Genomic DNA, 25,932 nt, shown 5'->3' on the forward strand with positions numbered 1-25,932 from the left:
TTTCTAATGGTAATCGGAAGCGACTGTTTGCGGGTGTTTGGTCAAACAATGACTGTCGGATGTCCGTCAATTTTGTCGAGTGGATTCTATGGAATGGCAGACAGCAACACCAGCAGGAGTTTATGTGCAATAAAAAATATGTTTCGCAACAAGCCCGAACTGCAACAATGACGCACTTGGTTCCCGTTGAATGCAGTAGTAGCATGAGTTTTTTTTTCTTTCTAAGCGCACCAGATTTGTTTATGGATGAGAAAAAGTTGATGATTTATTAATTGTTTATTGACCAAAATTGACTGGGTTGAAATGCTTGAAAATAAGGGAAAACTTTTTACGAGGAGAACATTATCTGGAAAATTTTCACTTGATTTTCACCAAATCTCAAGTGGAACCAACAATGCCGCTTCCGTTGGCGGTAAATAATAGCACGTAGTGCAACGGTGGTATGAGCGAATCACACGCTATATTGAACCAGAAATTAAAAAGGATCTTCGTGTATCCGGAACACACCAAAGTCACGAGAAGAGGAAATTAAATTACAAATTGTTCTACTTGAGTGTCCCTTGCTACGGTTACTACGGTAGAAACGAAACCGGTAAGGCAAAGCGCAGTTCGAAAGGGGAGACTTTCTTTATCCAGTGTGAACCTGAGATGAACGTATATATGAAACCAGTTCTAGAGCTTGGTTTGGTGCCTGCTGCCGGTCCATTCCTTTCGCCCGTTGCACACGACACTGTGTAATAAGGAAACCGAAGGAGAAAATGAAAAATTAACTCCTGGAAATTTGGCCACCTGTTGATCTGCCGTTACTTACTTCTACGGCGCTCCGTGTATGAACAGATTTGGCCCGAGTCTGCCGACAAACACACTCGCAGACAGTGCCACGGCCGTGGAGACAACGGAAAGTCTCCCATTACAACATCACCGACTACATACACTTCAAGCAAGGGGGACGATCTGGCAGACATTAATGGTGTAAAAGAGAATGTTGAGACCATTTTCTCTATTGATGTTTTATTGCCTTTGACGCTGGTTGCCGCTCGGATAGAATATTTTTGGGGATCCTTTTTGGCAGCTGCGGTAAGTGCAGAAGGCGACACGCAAATGTCTGTGGCCATTTGAGGCGACTATATTTCGCCGTAATGAGCAAAAATTAGTTCTGGTTTATTAAAAACTGCCATGAATTACCCCATTTGACTTGCTGTATCGTTCGCTTTTTTTTCTCCTACCCGAGCAGAACAGAAATTCTATTCGCTAAGCAAGACCGAGCTGCAACTATTCAGCGTGGAAACTACTGGCCCGGATCCTAGACCCACCCTTCCTGTGCTTTTTTTCTGCTTCTTTCAGGATGAAGGAAAAGGTTCTTCTTTCCGCCATTCAAATCATACTGAAAAGATTCGGGGAAAAGCGAAATCTGTGGCGGTTTTCCTCTTACTTTTGTTGAATGGCATCTTTTATGCGCTTTTCCTACGGAATGAAAACGCGAATACATTTGTGAAAAGAAAAAGAAAAAAAACGTAAATAAAACAGCGACAAAGTTTTCCTTCGATACTATTTGAATTTATTTATAAAACTGAAATGAAAAAAAAAACACGTACTGGGAAGGTAGAATGGAAAATACTGTATTAACGTGGAATCTGCACCAGCTCAGTACTGGAATACTAGGAAAACTATAAAGCAGCACAGATTTGTACAGCCTGATAGTGGACTTTATCCGACTCGGATAGTCACGATGGCGTTCCTTGTGCGGAAATAATCTGAGCAAACGTGACCTCTAACCTAAAAATCTGACACAACAAACATGTGTGGTCAACAGCACTGTTTCTGTTGCGGAGTTGAGAACGATTGTGCCAGCACACACAGTTTTCTTGACACAGTGCCAATAAGCTTTTTTTCTCCGCTTATTTTTACTGTTTCACAACAAAACTATGAGAGAAAGATGAAAACAGAGAAAATTTATGGCCTTTTCTTTCAATTCAAAAAGAACATAACTCTTCAGTTGATTCTTCGCTATCCCCAGCCGAAGCTACTTGTGTGCCAGCCGCCCCGGTGGGGCTTTCCAAACTGTCCGAGGCGCGCATGCATAGGAGAGTCATGGTTGGAAGGATTAGAACATTCTGCTAGCCAAATTTTTATGTTCATTTTTTCTTGTTATTATTACAGATTTTGGCACCCAACATATTTGTTACCGTTAATCAATTTTCGAACACAGCTCTAGATGGATGGATGGATGACTGGTCTCACCTCCTATCACCGTAGTTTGATTTGAGTTGGGCGTAATTTCTGTATTAGATAACAATTATGGTGTAGACATTGGAGCCAAATAGTGAAGTGCACTAATGTCTTAGGAATAAGACTGGCTAGATTCTTTTTTCGAATCCAGTTGACTATTTGTGAAGAATCGTGAAATTTCCGATTTCTCATATTAGAAATTAAGGCACTGTAACTAATTTTAATCAGTTCGAACGCATTTCAATCGCCAAGGTGCTTTCTTAAGCAGTCCTGAATTTCACAAACTTGTCCCGAATTATCAATGTTATAAGGCGTGGGGCACAAATTACGTAACGCAATTTTTTTGGATTTTTACCTCCTCCCTCCCTTATGTAACGATAAGTAACGCTTGGCATAACCCTCTCCTTCCTTGATTCCCAACATTGAATAAAAATCACATAAGCCGCATTTTTTTTATTTTACCGAATTGAACAAAATCATTTCAAAAACAACAATCAGATAATAACCCATGTTGGGGTCAATTGTTTTTCAACTATTATAACAGGAAATGTTTTAGGATCGTCTTCAACACCTACAAACTATAATTTTGAATCTGAATCTCCATCAGTCTAAACCGATTGACTGTTTCACACCAGCGACACGTCCTTTCTTCGTTTTGCAGCTGTTTTTTTCGGTATTCATAATTTTGTTACGAAACTATTCTTCTAAATCCTCCTCCCCGCTATGTAACAAAAAGTAACACAAGCTCGACCCCCCTCCCTCCCCCCTAAATATTACTGCGAAAATTGAGTGCTTAGCTTTTAGAAATGTTGTGATCCATGCTACTGCTAAAATTAGGAGTCATGCGCAGAATTGCGATTGCGGTGCGTTTACGATAATCAATTTTGTTTTTCATTCCACGTTAATTGCACCTAACGATAAACCTAATGGTAAAAGTACCACAATCCGTTGAATCCTTAGCATTTGTCAAAAGATGTTCAAGATTCTTGCAGCATATATGTGCGTTTAATGCGTATATAGCATATAATGCGTAAAAGGTAATTCCTAGTGACCTAACGACGAAAAAAAATGTTTCAATAAAATTGATGAAAGTATCTAAAACAGAGTTGAAGTCTCCTATTTTATTTAGAGTAGAATCGGTTTTTTGAAACCCATTATCAATATGATAAACCTTCAAAAACAAAAAAAGTTCGGTTCAGAAATACTGTTGCTTCAGATCAATCAAACTGAATCCTCATGCCTTGCTGCTTCATCGAAAGATGAATCTGCTGATTGCTGATTTTCAGATCCGAAAATCACTCCCGAAAAATTTCAAAATAATTTAATAGCATCAATACGACTTTCCCACTACGTTTATCTGAGTATTTTAATTGTTAAGTTTTGTCGCAAATATACGCAAAATAATCCACACATCCTTTTCACGTGAAACATTACGTAAATTTCTCTACAGGACTCTGTACGTGACTTTCAGTTGAACATTTTGGGAATTACAATAAAATCTAGGTATCTGATTACCACCTAAAATGCACGCATACTATGCAAACTACGTGGAATTTATGTAAATAGTACAGGAAAAGTTGGATGGGAAATATTCACATAACTTTTTCCGTAATTTTGACGTGAAAATTATTTTGAGTGTAGGTTTCCATGAGAATGAATAAGGCTGTAATTTTGAAGCACTGAAAAACGGTTTTTTCATGAACCAAACATCGTAGTAACCCCGAAAAAAACAACCATAACACGAAGATAAAAATTATTGTACCAGTAGGATGCAAAATACAGTATTTATATGGTTATAAATTTTATTGTTTTAAATTTATCGTCAAAAAAGATTAACTTATTGTAGTCTACCATAACTTTTATGGCTTTGAGAGATTTTGCCACAAAATTGCCTATTTTTCGCGAAGAAAAATTTTCATTTACCGTTAATGTTATCGCCCTTCTATGGTAATCAGGGACGTTAAATGTACTGGTTGGTGACAAAAACTTGAAGACTTTTACCATTTTATTTTGCTACCAGTCTTGCGACATGTTACTGGTACACAAGCACCGAAAAGAAATGCAAGAACAACTAAAACATCTCTTGGTCTACATGTCAGACACTCTTCGATATGGGGGAAAGAGTGTCACCAGTCTTAGCGACACTTTTTTTGTATTCTCTTTTGCTGCTTTGCGTCCGTAACCCAAACATACAGCTTTTCCCCAAACAACGCGGTTTTAAATAAGAAGGTTCCCAATACATCTTATTCTCTATCACTTCACCATACTATAACTGTAAGCAAAAAGCGGCGAATGCATGTCATTTCTACACGACATTTTGTGTGAATGGTCAGCTAACGTATGAAAATGTTTGCTTATTATCATGTACATATTCTGGCTAGTCTCGACACTTATAAGATAGGCACTGCCGGTACAGAAACAGCACAGAGTGATGGTATTGGTCAAGAGTCTGACATGGCATTGCATGCTGGTAAATGTAATAGAAAAAGTGTAACCGTTTCGGTCCCTGATGGTAATTTTTTTAAGCGAAAAAACATAATATAATTAAAAAAGACATTAAATTTGTAACGAAACATAGCCAATTCTATTACATAAAATAAGAAACAAAAATATGAAAAAAATTGAACTTAAGACACTTTTACAACAAATTAACCACAAGTTTCAATGTCCTCAATAAAAACTGTGTTAGACGCATTGTTTCTACTACAAAATTTAATGTAAGTTTTTCACGGGAAACTTTCTCAGTAGTTGGAAAAGTTTTCCGTAAAATTTTACAAAGAAAACACGTCCGAAAAGCTTTTCCAATTCTTAAAAAAAAAATTAAAAGTATTTCTTCCTTTTTGTCAATTTCTAGTCTTTTAGTGATAAAAATTGAAGGATATATCTTTCCTGAATTATTCCTGAATTATGGCCGAAAAACTAAAGGTCATGCGCCATTTTAAAAGAATCGATTACTTAAATTGTAACATAACTTTTCTGTTCTGTTGCTACTCGTGTTTCTAGGGGTACAGACTGCACCGATTTTCCAAAGGCCCACGGTAGAATTGCATGTACTTGCAGCGCATTTCTGGAGCCATTTTATACGATATTAGGCGCCTTCATGACACGAAGAGTGGAGATCACAATACCGATCAAATATTTGCTCTAATACGACAAATAAAATTACGAGAGCCGGGGTGGCTCTTGCCGTATCAAGAATTTCTCTCAATTGTACTCGATCCTGGGCTATTTGTTGCCAATTCGTTGGGCTTCTCGACACACGCAAGTCGACTTCAACCTGGTCGAGCCATCTAGCACGTTGAGCCTCTCAACGCCAGAGGGGTTCTTGAAGAGAACGGATTTCACCGTACAGTCGTCCGGAATCTTTGCGACGTGGCCGGCCCACCGTAGTCTCCCAACTTTCATCGAGTGTACCATAGAAATCTCTCCAAGTAGTGCCTGAAGCTCGTGATTCATACGCCTCCGCCACTCTCCGCATTCCGTTTGTACTCCGCCAAAAATAGTCCGCATCACCTTTCGTTCAAATAAGGCTAGTGCACGTATGTCCTCCGTAAGCAAAGCTACTGTCTCAAGTCCGTAGTGGACTACCGGTCCGATCAGCGTTTTGTGCATCGTCAGCTTTGTGCGGCGGCGTATGCTCCTAGATCGAAGCGTCTTGTGGAGGGAAAAGTAGGCCTGATTTCCAGCCTGAATGCGTCGTTGGATCTCCTTACTCGTATTATTGTCGGCGGTGACCAGAGATCCCAAATATAATCAACCACTTCCAGTTCATCGCCGTCAATAGTCACTGCCAGTGGGAGGCAAACGTTACTTTCTCGGGAGCCTCTTCCTACCATATATTTGGTTTTAAACGCATTAATTTGTAACCCTATCCTCCCAGCCTCCGTTTTAAGTCTGGCGTAGATTGCCTCCGCCGTCCCACGGTTTCTAGTAATGATGTCGAGGTCGTCTGCAAAGGCTAGAAGTTGGCTACTGTTGCTGAAGATCGTTCCTCTTGTTTCGATGCCCGCTCACCGGATCACACCTTCAACAGCGATATTGAATAACATACAGGACATTCCATGCCCTTGTCGTAACCCTCTGAGCGATTCGAAAGGACTTGAGTGTCCCCGAAACGCGCACGTAGTACATCACTCGTTCCAGAGTAGCTTTGATCAGCCGCGTCAGTTTGTCCGGAAAACCGTACTCGTGCATTATCTGTCATAGCTATTCGCGTTGAACGCTATCGTACGCTGCTCTGAAATCCACGAAAATATGGTGCGTGGGCACGTTGTACTCTCGACATTTCTGAAGGATTTGTCGGAGAGTAAAAATTTGATCCGCCTGATACTGCCCTATGAATTCTATTGCTATTGGGGATAAACGACGCAACAAAATCTGGAAGAGCACCTTGTAGGCTTTTTGTAGATGGGACAGACTACGCCTTCCATCCACTCCTCCGGTAGTTTCTCTTCTTCCCAAATCCTTGAAATCAGCCTGTGAAGTACCGTTGCTAACGGTTCTTGGCCTTGTTTGTAGAGTTCTGCCGGGAGTCGGTCCTTTCCGGCGGCTCTATTGTTCTTTAGCAGACCGATTTCTCGTCGGATCTCTTCGAGATCGGGAGCCGGTACGCTGTTGTCGTTTGTAGGTACTCCGAGGTTAACTTCCATTGTGTCTCCTGCTGCCATATCACCGTTGAGGTGCTCTCGAAGAACTGCTTCCACCTGTCGTCCACCTCGCGCTCGTTTGTGATAAGATCCCCTGCCTCGTCCCTACACATGTCACGTTTTGGTGTGTGGGCCTTGCGAGTTTGGTTCAACTTCTCGTAAAACTTGCGGGAATAGTTGTTCAAGCTCCTCACGATCTCTGTCCTCCTTTTGGCGCTTTTTACTTCTCAGGATCGTGGTCCTCGCTCGTCGATACTTAACCAAATTCTCTCTCGTGAAAACGCTCAGATAGTTTTCTCAAGCTGTTTTTTTCTTCTCTATCGTTTCTTGGCATTCCCCGTCAAACCAATCATTTCGTGCACTCGAGGTTTTCACACCTAGTACCAGGGATGCGGCCTCGTTGACGGCCGAGCGTATCCTACTCCATCCGTTTTCGAGGGTCGAAGCATCTAGCTGCATAGAGGAAGGCAGAGCTTCATCCAGTACGCGCGCGTAGTTTTCAGCAGTTCACGGGTTGTCTAGTTGCCGAATGTTTAGCCGAGGAAGGCGACTTTGTCGCGAGGTATAAACCGTCGATAGTTTTGAGTGCACATGTACTGCTACTAGGTAGTGATCCGAGTCAATTTCCGCACTCCGTAGGGAGCATACGTTGGTGATGTTCGAGAAAAACCGGCCCTCGATGAGAATATGGTCGATTTGGTTCGAGGTTCTTTGGTAAGGTGATCTCCAGCTGGTCTTGTGGATATCTTTGTGGGGAAGGAAGGTGCTTTTGATCACCAAGCCTCGGGAAGCCGCAAAGTTGATGCATCGCTGGCCGTTATCGTTCGTGTCGGTGTGCAAGCTATGGGACCCGATCACCGATCTATACATTGCTTCCCTGCCGATTTGGGCGTTCATATCCCCGATGACGATCTTGCTGTCCCGTGGTGAGCAGCTGTTGCCTCCAGCTGCGCATAGAACCCTTCCTTCTCGTCGTCGGGTCTACCTTCGTGTGGACAATGCACGTTTATGATGGTGTAGTTGAAGAAACGGCCTTTTATCCTCAACACGCACATCCTTTCATCGATCGCTTTCCAGTCCATTACGCGATCCTGCAATTTTCCCAACACTACGAAGCCCGTTCCCAGCTCGTTGGTCGCTCCACCACTCTGGAAAAATTGGAGTTTGCCGCCACGGATCCTCCATACCTTCTCGCCTTTGCGACAGATCTCCAGCAGTACCACGATGCCAAACTTACGGAGTTCTAACTTATCGAGCATCCTGTCGCCACCAACGAAGTTTAGCGATCTGCAGTTCCAGGTACCAAGTCTCCATTCCATGTCCTTATTTCGTCGCCTAGGTCCATGCCGAATATTCCGAGAAGATATTTCTTGACTATTGTTAGTTTTTTTTAGGTTTAGATAGGTAGCCGTACTAGGGCTTACGCTACCGAGTCTCATGATGGCGCTGCCATCTTGCAACGTCGAGACACACTGTGCCTCCTCCCCTGTTGGTATACGACATTAGTTTCCACCGGGTTGGTTACCCGATCTCCGCTAAGATTGCTCGTATTTCGGCTGGTACCACGTGGAGGTAGGGGTAGGAGTTGCTAGATAACAGGCTAGGGACCACAACGTGGTCTGTTTTACGCATTATCCAACCATTTACCACCCAAAAAAATTCCGAATTTTCTTCATAATTATAACACAATTTTCTCTCTCCTCTCATTCTCTCTCCCTTCCCTATCTCTCCTCTCATTCTCTCTCCTCTCCCTCTCTCTTCTCTCCCTCTCTCTTCTCTCCCTCTCTCTCCTCTCTCCATTTCTCTGTCCTCTCTATCTCGTCTTTTCTTCTCTCTCCTCACTTCCTCTCCTCTAGCAACATCGCTCTCTTAACACAGATGATTTTATAAGCAACCTTAAAACTTACTCATTGATAAGTATCAAAGAGTATCAAAATGTCAGTGATTTGTATTTTATATTAGCCAATGATGGATATTTTAACATTCGATTTCTCGAGCCACTGCTTCTTGGCAGCAGCTGCCGACAGCAAAGTTGTGAATAAAATTTACAGTTGATTTATTACAGTTAATTCAGTTATGTTGTGTAATAGCTTATCAAGTACTTGTTCCACGGGAATTAGCTGTACAATAGTTTAATACGCTATTATACAACTAAAATTTCACCGGGGCCTTGTTTCCGAGCAAAAATCAAAGTCCCACTGTGCGTTGGAAAAGTTAAATACCCTACCTTTTATCAAAGTTTGGAGGCACGCCGGTGTTGTTCAGATTCTCCTCGATTCTACTTTCGACGACTAACATTTGAATAGATTCACCTTTCTCCGGCATCTAAACTTGATTAATTACCACTTTCCCGGTGCTCCTCCCTCAGCAAGCTATAAAATAAATTCTAAATCCTACTAGAAATCATTCAATCGTAACCAATTGAATTAATGTTCGCCTTATTCCTAGCAGCAAGTTCTTAGTCTCTTCCATTCGAAACATACCAGCAACGCCGGCCGTGCTGTGGCTAAAACTAGCTCCGAAGCAGTGAACCGCTCAATTCAAATATAGTCAAAAAGTGGACTGCATGAACGAAAAAGATGCAGCCAAGATATACGAAAACAAACTAGAGTAAATATAATAAATCAGGATTGTGCTTTATCTACGAAGCTCTTCTCCGACTTCCGTTTTTAGTTAGTTGGAGGACATCGCCTTGTGATTTCTTTGATACTTTTTTTTCATTTTTCATTAAATTGCGAAGAAAATAGATGCACAGTCTTCGTATGCGAACGGGTAAAACGGAAAGCTTTCGCGATGCTGACTCTGCGCCATTATTTGTTTGGACGAAGACTTTGCAGCACCCGGCTCATAGCAAAGTTTACGGAAAGTTAAAAAAAACAGTCCTACATGAATAAAAAAGCTATTATTCTTGTCTTACTTTCGGTCGGTCGGTCGGTCGGTACTTCCTCCGCTGACTCCGCTGGAGTCGGTTTGAAAGGAAGAAAGCTCATCATTCTTTTCTACGCGCTCAGTAAGCGCGATTTTTTCGTTCGCTATTATTTATGAGTCTCGGCGAAATGCGTCCTGGAGCATAACACACTGCCACTACTAAGTCGTCAAGCTGTCGGTCCGACTCGAACGTGTACGTCAGTGGAAGTCGTCGCCGAAGAAATGTGCATCATCTTTTTGGGGCGGAGAAATGGATCATTAATCTTACGACTGTTACGATGCTGGATGGCGCGTCGACTCGTCGGGAATGTAGAATGTTGGTTGGTTGGTTGTTTTTCACTTTCTTTGAAGAACCACTTTTAGTGCTGCGCGTAACAAAAAAAAACAGCGCACTCGGGTTAATGGGAAAGAGTGCTGCGCTGTATTTATTTCGGCACGTTCTTCAGTTTCCAGTTTTTGTTGTTGTCGTGTTGTGATTCTGTACTACATACTTCAGCGGAATATGGCGATGTGCGATCAATTGTTAAACACTGCTGCGGTAGCAGCCAACAACACATGGTCACAGCAAATTTGGACAACGAATTTGTTGTCCAAATATTTTCTATACCCAGAACCGACTACCTCATTAGAGCTACGACGCGCTCTAGGTTATCTATTTTTATACGATGACATATTGCTTCATCAATGCTTGTTTTGCTATTCTATACTCATCATTTTGCTGCGTTATTTACGGCGCCCAGGTATTATTACCTGGCACGTAAAGTAAGTCGTAAAAGTTTTATTGTTCTACCAGCTTGGAGTTGCCACAATAACGCCAGTCAATCTTTGCGTTTGGTCTTAATTTGAATTGACAATACTTCAAAAAATCCACAACACTGCTGAAATTGGTAGCTTTTTTGTACAACACGCACAAATTTCCACCATAAGAAAGAGCAGCATGAAAAACATTACCTCGAAATTTGACCCGAATTGACCGAAATGGACAATATTTTTTGCTGGCAACCCGAACAACATTGTATGTCGATACGGAAATTGAAATAGCGATTGTTGCTTTGAAAACCCAAGGAACTAACGACGGATATGGCTGTGTGCCTCATTATTATTCCATGTTTTGGATTCCTAAACAATCGGTTCGGACAAAAGCAGCAGTGCAGTTTTGATCGGCTTCTTCCTAATGACTTGTTGTTAGATAGTAAGACCTAAAAAGAGGGCAAGTGCGCCGCAATATTGATTTGACAATAATCAAATTGGTTCAATGTGTGGGGTCTACCAAGTCTATTGCAAGTGAATAATTCAGTTGTTGAATAAGAAAAATTTTGCTGATGATAGATTTCTTACATTTATTCGTAATCTAGCAAATAGCTAAAACATATTATTTGAGCTAGCAAGAAATTTCCGACAGCCAATTGGGCAGTATAAGCGATATGGGTAATTAAAGTTGTAGTTTAGTGCGTTACATACCTAGCCAACCTTTTCTTAGCATCTGCTCAACGTGGATGCGTTATGGATAATTAAACTCAATGACCTACAATTGTCGAATATGCTAACCATCCTTGGAAAAGAAGCAAACGAAGCCTAGCAAATTGCTCATAGGTAGAGTGATAAAAATTTCGGCTTTCTTTAGCATTTGCCTCGGCGCTCATTTGGACCACCTCAATCACGACAGCAAAGTGCAAACCATCTCCTAACGACCGTTGAATGCTTCCAATGATTTTTATCAATATTATTTCACTTTTTTTTATTATTGTTGGTTGTTCATACTCACGCACACCACACCGTAGGCTTTAGTCTTTTCGCACCAGAGCATCACCATTATTCTTCATAATGTATCCTGAGTTCGATATTAAATCAAAATATATTACAATACATCTACGTGATTTATTACCTTCATATCTTTCGACCATTCGAGATCGACCTCGGCCAGAGCAAGAGGAAACCGTAAGATCCCGCAAGAAGAAAGCCGAGATGGAGAGAAGTCGACAACAAGAATACCCTAATTTCTTCGACTTTTTTTCCTCCATCTAGCATAGTAGGTAGCTTTCATTTGCTATGCGGGTCTCCCATTTTTATCTTGCATGCATGCCTTGACTGACTACCCCCTTATTTTTTTTGTTCATCTTGCTTGCCAGCTTCAGGTTCGCTTTTCCCGGTTCACTCTCTCGAAGAAAATATCTGTTTTCATTATCAGCGGTAATAAATTATATCGGATGAAAGCAGACGAAGGTCCTTATACGCACTCTCGTTGGCAGAGGGAGAAAAAATTCCGGCATTACTCGGCTTCTAAGCCCCCTCGTGAACCGCTGGTCTTCTAATCTTTGCATCTCGAGAGCTTTATCAGAGTCCATTGAAAGAAGGAGAGTCGAACACACGCGCCTACCATCGCTCATTCCCAGGAAAAACTTCCAACTTGAAGCGTCTCCGCGACGTCGCACTGGGCGAGAACCCTTCGATTTTTAGCAGGAATTAGATGAATAGTTTTGCGTACGTTCGAAATGGATGCCTCCTTTGTGAGGACGGACGGGTTTTCGGTTGGGAAATTTTCGGGTGCTTTGCGGCCAGATAGACGGATGATTATAACGGATGCGATCCGGGAGTTCGCTGCAGGGCAACGATAAAAGTATTGGCCCGAGAAGAGGGTTGATTTCGAACGAATAATTGCCGGAGGCTATCGAACGGCAGTAAATTTTCCCGGACTTATCATTCGGTCAACAATGCGAAACGGAATTTTTCCGAAAGGAAAAAAAGATAGAGTAAAAATGTGGCACTCCGTCAAAGGTTGGCGATCTGTTCGCAATTACTTTTAATAATTAATTGTTAAATTTATATTTTACTTTTTTTTATGAATCTATGTTAAAATAATAGTTCCTAAAATTCCAAACAGTTAGTTGCCCCTTGAGTGAGAAGGATGGCAGTCATAAAAAAGAATTTTATTAGCGCCCAAATCAGTCTTCACAGCTTGAACAAAAACTTTAACAAAAGCATGAGCATAACCCAAGCAATGATTTGGGTTTTATGGTACACTTATGAAAGGTTTTATGAACAAAATTGGTGGTAATAAAACTCACATGATATGGAAAAATGACTGATAAAAAATACAATATAATGATCATAAGAATTATATTCCAGTCAGTTATTTTTTATCTTTATATAACTTTAGTAATGTTTTTAGTTTGTATTTCAGCAGGAAACGCCTTAGACATGTTTTAGAGTTGTAACAGAGTAATATTTATTTTCTAGAATAAATAATTAAATGCATCAATTTCCATATATGCGATGGTTTTGGAAAGAACCATATTTTACGTGAATAAAAATTGATGCCAAGAAATTAATTGTTTGTTGTGTCGATTGTACTTACTTTAACAACTTTGACGGGGTTGGTACGCCCTCCTATGAGCTTCTTAAACCTGACCAAACGGTTGGAGCAACTGGTTGAGGCCAGAATCAACAGAAAAGTTGTTGTCTGCCATCAGGACAATGCGGGATCTTACCCGCAGCCGACTACCTCTTGCTGGTTCTCTACTAAAGATAGTTTTTAATTAATAAAGTTGAGAGCGCATCCATTTGGTTCAGTCCATCCAACGTCTTGAATGCGTTATTCGGACGCTAGGTCTCAGAAAAGTTGAATCACATAGGCCTGATTGAATCACAGAATGGCTAACCTAATATTTGCTGGAATGCACCGCATACGTTGTAGTGAACTCGGCTTACTTTCGAACTTTCTTTATTCCGTTCGGCGTACCCCAAGGCAGCGTACTTGGTCCATTGCTTTTCGATATCTTCTTAGATAGCTTAGGAACACTTAGATCGTATCCTGCAATATGGTTTGCTAGTGATTTACAAAATATTCGACTACGATACGACTGCGACTATGACATGCAGCTATTTGCAATGCAATTCCTCCAGACTTTCCATAAACCCATTTTCCATAAATTAACACCACTCACTTACGAAGACACTGCTAACGATCGAGCTTATAACTATGGTAAAACTGATTTCTGGAGAATGAACGAGTTACTTTCCAACCTTAACTGGAGCTCAATACTCGACGGTTGTGGTGCTGAGTCAGCAACTCTAAATGTATCCAAAATTCTGTTGTACGCTATCGATCAATTTACTCAGCGCTCAAAAAACTTTCAAAGTTTCGCACAACTCAGCTTAAGTATCATTACATATCTTCAAATAACCGTTATAAATGTTTAAATAAGTTACTGTTTAATTCATGTCAAACCCAAATTCAACAGAACTTTCACAGTAATCCAAAAAAGTATTCTAGCACTGCATTAACCAGCAACGAAATGAAAACGGCTTACCCAATACTATGAATTTCGGAAGTATTGTAGCAACAACTACTCACGACATATGTGAGCTTTTCCGCAAACAGTTTAGTGCTTTTTTTGCTAGTGAAACCCTCAACGACCAATAAGTATGGAATGTTGTGCATAACGTCTCGTGTATGGCAACTGTTGGATTGGAAGTGCTCAAGCGGTACTCAATGCGTGCTTGAAGCTTAAAAGTTCTACAAATCCCGGTCCTGATGGCATTCCGTCTATTATACTGAAAAAGTGTTGCTTAGCTCTTTGTGCTCCATTACCAAGCAACTTCAACGTCTCTCTACTTTCGGGCAATTTCCCTACTGCGTGGAAATACCTCATATGTTATTCCGGTGCACAAAAAAGGTTCGAAGCAAAATGTTTTCAACTATCATGGTATAGCTTCACTTTGCGCTGTTTCAAAGCTTCTCGAGTTCCTTGTTCTGGAATTCCTTACCTACAGTTCCTCTAACTATATTGCCGAAAACCAGCATGGTTTCGTATCCAAACGGTCAACTTGCACCAACCTGATTTCCTATGCATCTTTCATCGCTTGCTCAATGCAAAACCATCTTCAGGTCGACGCAATATATACCGATTCATCAGCGGCCTTCGACAAAATAAATCACCAAATCGCTATCTCGAAGCTTCAGAGGCTTGGATTATGCGGCAATATCCTGAAATGGTTTGATAAGGTACGATTCCATGTCAGTCAAAATTGGAAATACTATCTCTTTTCGGTCACATCTGGCGTACCTCAAGCCATCTAACCATCTATATTTTTCTGCTGTACCTCAATGACTTTCATCCTAGTCTTAAATGCATTAAATTATCGTATGTTGACGATTTCAAGCTCTTCTTCGTGATTAACAATATGTCTGACTGCCAATTTTGGAAATCGCAGCTAAGTAATTTTGCTGACTGGTGTAATACCAATAGGATGCTATTAAATGGTTCCAAATGCTCCTGCATCTCTTTCACATGCAAGAAATCAATTTGGTAATAAAATATCTAACGTTGTTCTAAAGCGAGAAACAGTTGTAAAGGACTTAGGAGTTTTACTGGACTCCAAACTGACATTCAAGGATCACATAGCCTTCATATGATCTAAAGCCTCGAGAAATCTTGACTTCTTATTCAGGGCCACAAAACAGTTTACTAGTATTCCATGTTTGAAAACTCTGTACTGTTCCTTAGTGCGCTCTGAATTAGAATATGCCTCAAATTTGTGGACACCGTACGTTCAGAACAGTGTTCAACGGATTGAGGCAATCCAACGCAAATTTGTGCGTTTCGTTTTACAGCTCCTACCTTGGAATGATCCATTCAGAGCCGGCGCTAGCGAATTTGTCGCTCCACGCAATTTCTCAAAATGGCGCCTCAGAACAAACGAAAAACAGCCGGCGTTACTGTGTGCAGACATTTTACTACCTACACACTCGCAAACGCACAGTCTCGTAGCGTCTTTCTGCATAACCACTCTTAAGGCAAACAACTCGTGAGCAGCCAGCTGCCCGTAAGGACTAGTGGTACACTGGGATACATTTGTTTTCTTCTTCATTTTACGCCCTCGATGCTACACGCGGGTGGGAGTGCGAGTCCTCGCGAGTGATCGGTATCAGTTGCTCAGGCTGCAATGATGTGCGAGAGCGACGCCCGTGGCTATTAGCTAAATACACACTCGCAAAAGTCGTTGCAGTGCATGAATGAACAAGAGCGGGAGTTCGAAAGGAATGTCTATGCCGGTGTGTTCATTAGAACGAGTACGCGTGTGTGAGAAAATTAACCCACACAAGTGTGGGCTTCGCAACACTGGTCACAGTTAACCGCCATTTCTTTTGAATAATTCTAGCCTGATCTAGGGAGGTTCGAAAGTCTCTCCCGAAAAGTTTCTAAATAATTTAATATCATTAATGCCACTTTCCCACCATGTTTATCTGAGTGTTTTGATTGTTGTGTTTTGTTACGAATAGATTTTCATCAGAAGGAGGTGGAGCGTGGAGCGCAAACGGAAAGCGAAGAATGGCGTAGGCGTATGAATCATGCACTGCAGGCACTACTTGGAATGGTTTTCAAAGTACAATTGTCGAAATTTTGTACGATGGGTCGATCACGTCGCAAGAATACCGGATGACCGTGCAGTGAATCTGCTCTCTTCTAGACCTTCATCGGCCTTAAGGGCCCCTACACATACGCATATGTTGGGTTGGAAACGAATAAAATGTTGGCGAGTCATTCAGGTCGAGCGACAAACCCAACATCTTCTTTTGCCTGCTTGGTTCATGGCGCTCACACACAAGCGAGAGTGTTGACCAAGCATGAATTCACCAACATTTTCGGCCACTTATTAGATAGCTCGACCAGGTTGAAGCCGATTTGCTTGTGTCAAGATGCTCAACGAATTAGCGGCAAATAGCCCAGAACCCAATACAGCGGAGAGTAACTCTAGATACACCACTTGCCATACCGGCCATCTCTAAAACAAATGTATTTTGTCCTTTATAATATCAATAGTAACGTGTTAGTCCTAAGCTCCTAGTTTTTGTATACATCTAGTTCTTGTAAGTTATCTATCAAGAGCACGTAGTTTGCTCACTGTTTTAAGTTAAAAAAATGCGATGCATCACTTGGTGTAAATCTGTTGGTACTAAAAGATAAGAGATTTTGTGCCTACTGAAGAAGGAACGTTATAACTGTTCCACTCCAGCGGGTTTTTCCCTTCTCAAATAAACAACTTACTCTGGTCGGTATAACTTATGCCTTCGAGCGTTTAACGATGTAGGCCACATCTGTGACTTCGGGTATCGGGAAACAGCATCAATATTATCACGAAAATACTGCGAATTTTGATTGAGCTTTAGACCGGAGCTAAAATATGTTTAAAATATAATGTATTTTTTCTCTCAGCATATAGGACGACATAAACCATTTGTGTAATTGTGTTGTTTTTCTTTCTCGATCAAAAGACTTCTTCTTCTTCTTCTTCTTTTTCTTCAGCATAGAGCCGGGGTGGCTCGTGCTGTTTCAAGCACTCGTCTCCATTCAACTCGGGCTTGGGCCACTCGTCGCCAATTTACTAGTCGTCTCAGAAGTCGCAAATCGCTTTCGACCTGGTCGAGCCATCGTGCACGTTGAGCCCCCTGTTCCTGGTGCCAGTGGGGTTGTTGAAGAGGACTATTTTCGTCGCACTGTCGTCCGGCATCCTTACGAAGTGCCCGGCCCACCGTAGCCTACTAACTTTCGCAAGATGTACGATGAGAGTCTCTCCAAGCAGTGCCTGCAGCTCGTGATTCATACGTCTTCGCCACTCTCGGCTTTCAGTTTGTACTCCGCCAAATAACGTCCGCAGCACTTTCCGCTCGAACACGGCAAGGGCGCGTATGTCCTCCGTGAGCAGCGTGACGGCTTCAAGTCCATAAAAAACTACATCGTTGGCCGTTATCGTTCGTGTCGGTGTGCAGGCTATGGGGTCTTACCACCGGTCTATACATTTCTTCCTTACCGTCCTGGGCGTTCCTATCCCCGATGACGAACTTGATGTCACGTGGCGAGCAGCTCCAGCCTCCAGCCTCGTGTAGAACGCTTTTTTCTTATCGTCGAGTCTACTTTCGTGCGGACAGTGCACGTTAATGATGCTATAATTGAAGAAACGGCCCTTTACATACATTCTCTCGTTGATCGCCTTCCAATCTATCACGCGAACCTGTATTCCGCCCAACACTACAAAGCCCGTTCCCAGTTCGTTGGTAGTGCCACTACTCTGGTAAAATTGGGCCTTTCCGCCACGGATCTTCCACACCTTCTCTCCTTTGCGATCGGAGTTGCTGGATCAGAGGCTAACGACTATGGGGTCTATATTCCGCGTTATCCAGCCATTTACAAAGCCAAAAGACATGAAAAGGTCAATATCACTGTGTTTCACTGTTTTACTAGGAAGATTCTATCTTTTATCTTGAAAAAAAAAAAACAACTCTTCATGTGAAATTGAAAAAAAAACACTTCGATTTCGATAAAGACGAAATTTCGCGAAATCTCGCACAGCATTTGTTTGCGATACATAATTAATTTTTGATGTTTTGGTCGTATGAAAAACATTTTACCTTGATTTTTCCGATGCGAAAATAAATATCTATGGATTTTGATCCTTTTCGGACTAAAGAAAACTATTTTTTCAACCACTATAGTGGTTTAATGTTTATTTGTGGTTCTCGTTTGCTTTTCTTTTTTGTAGTTTTCACTCAATAAAGAACGTTTTAATCTAATTTTCTCGACGTATACCAAGAAAATAAGGGTAATATTTTTTTATTGCCGTAATTAGATATTCAACAATCGTAGTTAATATCCACACTGTATACATTGATTTAACACTAGAAATAAAACTATAATTTCTGAAGACTGAAGGAGTAAATTGAATATTTGCAAACTCCTAGATTGCCGAAACTGCCAAAATTCCCAACACATAATAAAAACAGCAAATTCAAACGGTTTTAAAAAATATTTCACCATACTGCCTCTCGTATTATATATTTACACATTGATCTCTGCTGGCATCAGGGTTGAGGCACGATTCATTGAGGTGAACACTGACCGCTACTCTCGCAGCGTTCCTTCTGATAGCGTTTATCAAAACCATCAGACTCGACGGGAAAAACCCGACAGCAGGCCGAGGCCCGACCGAGAGGATAGGATTGTGCCATGATCATAAATTATGGTCCTGTTCGCACCTTTTCCTGCGGTACAACAGCGCGAAGAAGCAGCCGTGGCTTCTTTTGTGTGTTCCCTCGCACCACACTTTGAAATAATGTGCGAGAAAGTTGTACTCAACTTTCACATGGCTGCAAAAGAAATTTGATTACTTTCGCAATTAATTAACTTTAATTACGGTATAAGCTTTCTAGTGTATCACATTCTTGGTTGGTACCTGAGTGGAAGGAGCGAGCACATGATGAATATATAGAATCATATGTCACACTAATTGGAGGCACCCTGAAGCACGTTTGTGCTTTCATCAGGAGCAAATAACTCCTGTAGGGTTGAGTTCTATCTTCATCTGTAGTGTCTGTAGAATAAGATGAGACAAAGTTAGTTTTCTGATACCAGAATTTTTTGGATTTGAACTAAGTTAAGGAAAATTGAAGGAAATTCCGGAAAAATAGTCTGTCCCACGCGTGAGCCGAAGCTGTCCAAAGCAACCGTCTCACTGCTTCGCTGGGATCGATCGACTAAGGCGGAACGAGGGGTTGAGAAAGATAAAATATGTCAGAAAAAGAAAATTGCAAAGAACAGCGATAAATTTTCATGAGAAAGGAAGATCTATTGCTGATACTTTGCGCGCGGGAAATAAGACAAACCCAACCGAGAGTCAGAAGGAGCGGGAGAGATCTCAACAGTGGGGAGGTATCGGTGCTGCTGACGATGGGCTTTTGGGTGTTTGGGGTGGAAAAATAAGATAAAGGAAAATATACCGAAACGTCGTGAAGGCTAGAACGAGACCCAACTGCTGCTGCTGGTGGTGCTGACGATGGGGAGGGACAGCGCAAGAGAAACGCCCGAGGAAAAAAACAGGAATTATTGGGAAAATCAACAAATATATCACGTATGCTTGACGTGGCGTAACAATTTTATTTCAAATTTATTCAAGATCGAGACTTATTATCATAACACTGATAAATATGGATGCTGGGCTAGAAACGGTGCCAAAAGACATCAGGCACCAAAACAACTTCCAGGGACACTTTTTTCCCTCTCAATACAAGCGAATAAAAAAAACTGACGTTGCACTAGCAAATTGTGGTTGGCCGAAGCAAATTCGGTTCTCTATAACGCAAAGTGGATCGACATTTTCGCCATCCAATAAAGCAATTTGTCTGACTCGTTTATCACAAATTTTAAATCCTTGGAAGGCGGCGAGGAGCGGGAGAGCAATTGCTCGCACATAAATCATTTCCTAAGATAATGCAACGGATGCATCACACGCCAGACTACTGGAATCCAAAGTTCGAGCGGAAAAAAAAGTTTCATTTTCCTCCCTGCAGGAAACGCGTTCTCTGCGGTGTCTTTATCTACGATGGGCGATGGAAGTTGCGATGATAACAAAAAAAAGTTGTCCCTGGCGAATCTGATGAAGTTTTTCTTGTAGTGTTATGAGAACTAAAGAAAAACAAATAATAAAAAGCCATAGCCGATTGCAACTGAATCTGGTAGTTTTAAATGGTATTTCTGTTTGCAGCAGCATTCAATGTGGACACAGAAGGTTCGTCATATTTATTCGTATTCCGAAATCTGAGATGAATGATTTATGCTTGTCGGGATTTAGTGCGGCGATATAAATTGAGAACAGTAATGACTGAAGAAAAGTTTCCCGCGCCGTTTGGAGTGGGTGGCAATTACGCTGGATGGGTGCGGGAGTGTTATAAAGAAGGCTTGTAAGTAAAATAAACCCGGGAAATTTATGGAGAAAAGTTTTATTATTTGTTGAAAGGAAGTTTTCTGTTGTTTTTTTCCTCTATCCATCTTTTATCGTTCTTCTTCTCCGCTGCCGCTAAGTGGTTACTTTCAATGGCACCTAAACGCGATTTTATATTAACATTCTAAGTGAGTAGTGATATTAATTAAAATTTCGAGGACATTCTCGAATCAATCTTTTTCTTACTCATGGCACAATTGAAGCCATCTTTCTTAGCAACTGTCCGCATCAACTGGATAAATCGTGACAATACCGACTCGAGTGGATATGTTGCTCGTAAATTTGTAGCTTTTTTCATTTCGACCGGGACTTTGTAAAGTCCGTCGAGGTTCGCATCAATCCGTGGCACAGCAACCGAAACCGGCTGGTGTGATAAATTTTTCACGCACATATAAATCGGACGCTCGAGCTGTCACAAAAACATAAATTTTCATATCTTCGCGGCAGAACCGGCGAGCCCGAGAACGAAATCAATAAAACAGTGCTTGACCAACGGGAACGACGGCAAGCGTGCAGGCGGCCATCCTGCCGGCAATGTCTATGGAAGTGTGTCCTTTTAACAGTGCACTTTTGGCTGCACTATCAGTTGCGTTATCATACGCGGTGATCTCATCTGCGATTGGGCGCAGATTATTTGCTATCTTATTTCTCTCCAGATTGGCTTATAATTCAATTCGATAACAATTTGCAGGTGAATTGATGCGTCTAACGCGAAAGGGAAGCTATGGATTAATTAATTTCGATGAAGTTGTGGATGACAACACCGCACTGGATGGCGGGTTAGTAGATAGCACGCATTGTCTGGCCAATTCTCGCAGATACGCACATGTCCACCGAATGGAATGGCAAAAAAGACCAAAAAAAGATATTTAATAACTGTTTATATGACATTCCACTAAATAAAATTATGCATAAATAACGGAATAGTGCACAATAAAGTGAACTAAAAATGAAATATAGCGCGTTGGCGTCCTTGCTGGAAGCCATCTCATGCGGCGCCTTTGTCACCAGCCTGGGTCGGGGCCTGGGCCTGGGCTAGGCGTTTGTATGCAGTCTAGCGTAGAGTAAGTGGTCCAGGACTATGTACAGCATGCTTCAAAACCGCCAGTACAGACGCGCCTTGGCAATATATATGTACATATTCAAACTAGCAAATTGGCCTTTGTTCCACTTTGGCTTGGCATGTGTGCTCACTGTGAATCAAAACACATCGGAAACGGATGCCACGCCATGCGTTTTATGTGTGCCCGCCGCGATTTTTACGCGATTCTACTCCCATGGCTGCTGATATCGGCAAACAGTGTCGAACTCTTTCTTCTGGCCGCCAGCCGCTCTACCACAGCAGCAATCGGGCCGGCAAGAAGAGTAAAATCCCTAATTTATGGGAGATTTTTCTCTAAGAAACAAGGCAAATATTTCCGAAAGAGTGCAATAAAAATAGGAAAATTCTGTTTAAATATAATCACAGGAACAAATTTTCGAATGCATTCACGTACAATGGCAGTAATCCGCTTTCTATTTCTGAACAACAGCATGATCCACGCTGGGAATCCATTCGATAAACAAATGATAAATTTCATCTGTTTGCGCTGGGGTGTAGTTTGCTTTCTTATCTGGCGATTTTCAGTTTAAAATGAAATGTTTAACCGAGCAAAGTAAAAGAAAAATCCATTATCCTATCTTCGCCCCATGTGTGAGCGGTAACATTTGACTCCCGAAAGGGCGGAAATGCCGTACATCCGAGGCAAAGAAAGCGAGCCGAAACCGATCCGCGATGGATGGAATGGCTGGCAGTCAGTGAGTGCAGAAGGAACAAGGAAAAGCCCAGCTGTGAAAGCTGTGAATATTCTTTTGCGGTGATAGCAGTCGAATGAAGTTATCATCTGTCAGACGTAAGCCAAATTCGTATCGATTATATTTTTTCGATCACTTCATCAATGTCGAGTTTTCCTCAAATTAGACGATATTATAGTTTAAGGCTTTCTCTACCTGCTCCTATTCGGAAACCACCATTCTCAACACCATATGCAATTTGATCGAAATTTATTTCGGAACTGCATTTCTTCAGTTCACCCACCGAAATGGCAACATGCTCGAAGGAATTCGTAATGAACAATAACTTCTCAGCGGTATAATGAATAACAGAAATAAATTATAATTTGAAATGAAACTTTCGTCTTTCAAAGTTCGGACCGACGGGGCGCAAGCTAGAGCATGGTTAATTAGTGAAAAAAAGATTAATGTACTACACAGCAGCGTACGGAATTTGCCCTGTAGCCCGGGGCGGCCGGGGTCCTCTAGAACCGATGCACAACCGATTCGCCAGTTCCGCACGCAAGGAAAAAGCACCTTCACCAGTACCGGAGTGCTCCACCAGGGTACCATTCGGCTGCTTGTTTGGAATGTGGCTAGAATTCCCATAAAAACTTTTACTTCCGAGCCGAAAACCAATTTTCCCCGGCGACTTAACCGCAAGGAAGCTTCGGAAGAACACAACAGCTTCCATCGTCGTCGGCGTCATCGTCGTTATCGTCGGGTGGCTCCTAAAGTAAATCGCTCTCTTTATTCAAGCTTTTCGGCGGCAGTCTTTCCGGTTTACCCTCATTGGCCTCAACCACCACCGGCTCCCGTTCGCGATTGCAACATGTACCTACTCTAAGAGTTTTATGAATTACGAAAACTTTACCCTTCACTTCTTGTCTTTCCAAAACTGTAAGCTAAGGTAGCGCCGAAACTTTCGGGAACAGCTTGTTTTGCTGGAATAGTCATAAATTTTCACCGAATCTCGCGGATCATTTTTGCCTCCTCCGCATTTCGTTGGTTTTAGAACAAATGTGTTATCATGAAATGTGGCGATTCATAAATCTTACACTTTTTCATGAATTGTGTTATTTTAGTGGGTGAAAGCAAAGGTGTTTCAGCAGGCAGTACCTACCAATCAAACAAATCTACGGCGTCTGCAAGGCCAAATTGTTATTGAACCCTTTACTGTAGCTCCATTGACTCGCACGTAGATTTCGAAATCGAGACAAACATTTGTTTTTTTTTGTCTGCTTCCATTTCAAAACACTCAACCGAGAAAACATTGCTGAGCTGTAAAATGGTCTGACAATTGTCTTTCAGCATGTTCCTGATGATGGCATGTACCTAGTGGCAACCGTAGCGAAAAGCAGACATCGCCTGAGCCTGAGGCATGTCATTTTCTATGTATAACACATTCGTGGAACTTGCATCGCAACGCTGAATGTGATCTTTCTAAGCTACGGACGCTAAAATAATGTCGCGCTTGTCAAGACAGTGAGAGAGACAGAGCGAGAGATACAAACAGAACTGAATAACACAAATAATTTCATGTCGTTTAATTTACGTTCGTCTTGTTGGCTTCACGTTGCAGAGCTAGGATAAAACTGAAGGCAACTGAAATGTGGTATTCCTGCACGTAGCGCAGAAGACGGTGCATTTTTTTATAGAGAAAAACAATTAACATTGGACAGAAACATCCAGTGAAAAAATGTCCCATGATGGGCCTTGAGTGTGTGGCCATTCCAAAAAGTTCGTTCCTTGAAGCAAGTGTGACACAATGTTATGCAAATCGGCGTGGTCCCATTTAGGTGGTAAAGCAATTATAGTCAAGGTCTGCGTTCTTTAAAACGACGATAGGTACAATACAGCCAGAGCAAATTGATTTTCGGTTTTGCCTAATGTTTCCCTTTTTGCGGAGAAATGTGCCCTCCTTTAAATCACCTTTCTCCTTGGGATGCAAACAAAAAACTATCCCTAGGAAAGCAAGGTAGGAAATCACATAGGGAAAGGTGTTTTGATTTATTTAGGGCAGCGACTTCCATTACTTCACACATAAGACCTTCAGAATTGGAACCTGCCTAAAATTAAACAAGAAAAAAAGAGGAAAGAGATTAGTCAGTGACAACGACGACGGCGTCGGCATGGCCCTCACAGAATAGTAGCGGCCGTCGCTGGCGACATTTCTATATTCCTTTGCTCGTGAAACCATGCCAGCTTCTTCTCCAGAACATATAATCTTTTCCTTGCTTGTTTTGATAATAAATCACACTTTTAGCATAAATCATTTCATGCGACATCCATGTTCATTTTTTTTCCTCTCGGTTCTCACTGGTTGGCTGCTATGCTTTCTTCCTGTTTGTATAGCGGTTGTGCCTCGAAAGTCATGCTTCTGTAGGCGCCCGGGTTTTATTTGATTTCGTAACAGCGCAGTCCAGTTTCGAAATTGGTTAGCTCGAATTTTTACTATGGTATACAAGGAAAGGTTTGCACTAGTGATATAGTTTTGTAGTTTAAATATGCAATAACTCATTTCTTTAATGTGCTTACCCTAGCTTTAATGGATTTTATGAATTTTGGACCGCATGATTTTAGAATTTTATGAAATTCCATAACATAACTCAACAATTTATAACTCGCGATGTTTTAATTTTTTTGTTATTAATAATGTTTTTACCTTTGTTACATTCTATAATAAAGATTTAACAATTGGTCGAAAAACGCGAAACAAAACCAAAGCCCGGACGGTCAAGTGTCACATGCCAATCGATAGGGTTGGACGAATTGAGCTATGTCCGTATGTGTGTATGAGTGTGTGTGACGCTCAATCGCAGCAATCGATCTGTTTCTTGACTTTAGTCGTCTGTTTCTCGAAGATGGCTGAACCGATTCATGCGCCGTTAAGCTTGTTTGAAAAATGAGTACTATTGAATTGTTTTATAGTTCGACGTTTTGCTCAAAAGTTATAAGCAAAAATATGAAAATTATGTGACACAATTTTCTCCAGAACCGCTTAAGCGATTTCAAGAATTTTAGTATCAAATGAAAAACCTTGCTACTGCAAAGCTTTCGGGAGAGTTTTGTTGTTAAAAGTTACAATAATTCGATTTTATCCGACGTAATTTATGCTAGCTATTTCAATGATTTTTTTTTGTTAGATTATAGTCACTTTAACAGCTTATGTCATTCGTGACTTCTGTGGGGTTGGGATTTGAACCCGGGTCCTCGACGTGAGAGGCGTGAATGCTAACCACTACGCCGGGACTGACCCCAATATATTTCAATAATGGTTATATTAAATTGGAGATCTTTACACTTCAAATATATCTGTTAAATTATATATTATTCAGTTTTATTGATCAAAAGTTGTTTTAATTCCAATTTAAGAAACTGTTTTGTTTCAAATAACAACAATTTCATAAAAAAAACGTACAATTTTATTTAGGTTTTCTGCATTTACACTTATTCGGAAAATTTTTCACCCGTATTTTTTCATTTGGCGTTTAGAGTACCACTTTCTGGATAAGGGTGGTCCCAAAAATCGCCATTTTTG

This window comes from Sabethes cyaneus, chromosome 1 (genome assembly GCF_943734655.1).
Source record: "Sabethes cyaneus chromosome 1, idSabCyanKW18_F2, whole genome shotgun sequence".
In the NCBI taxonomy this organism is placed as follows: domain Eukaryota; kingdom Metazoa; phylum Arthropoda; class Insecta; order Diptera; family Culicidae; genus Sabethes; species Sabethes cyaneus.